The sequence below is a fragment of the Castor canadensis genome, chromosome 1 (assembly GCF_047511655.1).
Source record: "Castor canadensis chromosome 1, mCasCan1.hap1v2, whole genome shotgun sequence".
Taxonomy (NCBI): Eukaryota; Metazoa; Chordata; class Mammalia; order Rodentia; family Castoridae; genus Castor; species Castor canadensis.
The window spans coordinates 192,075,364-192,077,114 of record NC_133386.1 but is presented as its reverse complement, the minus strand read 5'-3'; positions in this window follow the sequence as shown (position 1 = coordinate 192,077,114).

Sequence of the window (1,751 nt, the reverse complement as noted above, 5' to 3'; positions counted from 1 at the left end):
CTCCATAATGCTAAAGTCATGCCTCAAAGCCTCAGGGAGAACTAGTTCTCCCAAGATGCCTCAACAGAACTAAGACATTTGAACTTTAACAAAGCCAAACTCTAATAGTATAATATCATGTTACATTAATATTAAATTTATCTGCATACTTTGCTAACACCCCTGTTAAAGCTTCCTATTCGTGGTTTTGCAGTTTGTGTGCATTCATATATTGTCTACTACATTAAACTTCAATATGCTTGAGTGGATCTCTCATTCCACTTAGAATTATAACATTTTAAAATTTAAGCAAGTTCATTTTAGAATCCTTATTGAAGATTATAAATTCTGTAAAAAGTCATGTTTTGTATTATTTCATTATATGTGTGTATACATATATATACATTTATGTCTGTGTGTATATACATATATAGATGTATACTAAAGGAATTAAGGAGGACACATCTTCATGAGGAGAAAACTGGATTTCAGAGAATTTATGAAATCAATAGCACAGAATTAGTAGATGTGCAATAAATATGTTTAAACTCCTTACATTTATTTTCTAGACCTGAGCATATATGATTTTTGCCTTGAGGAACAATTTGATACCTGGGGATAATGGACACGACAGCAAACATTTTTGCCATTTGTCAAGTAATTCACTGCTTTTAATCCTTCACTCATTTACTATGAGAAAAGTCTCCCTGAAACTTTTGTGTTCCAGAAGATAATGTTTGTGTTTTCTCCTTGGGACATTCCTGTGAACTTCCAGAAAAGCTCAAGGGTCTGGTACAGGGATTAAAATGTATAATATTAGTGGCTTGCCTTAATTGGCTAAGCAGTTCATTTCTGAATGTAAGAAGAAAGACTTTCTGTCACTTACAAAATATTTATCAGTGATAATCTTGCATTATAAATGGAAATACATGACTTAATATTTAATCTAACACAAAGGATTCAATCTAACTGAAAAATATTCTATAAAAAGAATAATAACTCTTCCATGCTATGCAGAGTAATTGGGAAGGATTTTTTAAGTATTTTGGTCATTTGAGCTTTAGTTTAGGAATGTGTCTTAGTTTACTAGAGAGAAGATAAGACAATAGGACCTGTAAAACTAAGGAAATACATTCATAATTCAGAAAAATTGCCAAATGTGCTAAAATCTTTTTTTTCTTTTATTATTCATATGTGCATACAAGGCTTGGTTCATTTCTCCCCCTTGCCCACACCCCCTCCCTTACCACCCACTCCACCCCCTCCCTCTCTCCCTACCCCCTCAATACCCAGCAGGAACTATTTTGCCCTTATTTCTAGTTTTGTTGTAGAGAGAGTATAAGCAATAACAGGAAGGAACAAGTGCATTTGATGGTTGAGATAAGGATAGCTATACAGGGCCTTGACTCACATTGATTTTCTGTGCGTGGGTGTTACCTTCTAGGTTAATTCTTTTTGATCTAACCTTTTCTCTAGTACCTGTTCCCCTTTTCCTATTGGCCTCACTAGCTTTTAAGGTATCTGCTTTAGTTTCTCTGCATTAAGGGCAACAAATGCTAGCTAGTTTTTTAGGTGTTTTATCTATCCTCATCCCTTCCTTGTGTGCTCTTGCTTTTATCATGTGCTCATAGTCTAATCCCATTGTTGTGTTTGCCCTTGATCTAATGTCCACATATGAGGGAGAACATAGGATTTTTGGTCTTTTGGGCCAGGCTAACCTCACTCAGAATGATGTTCTCCAATTCCATCCATTTACCAGCGAATGATAACAT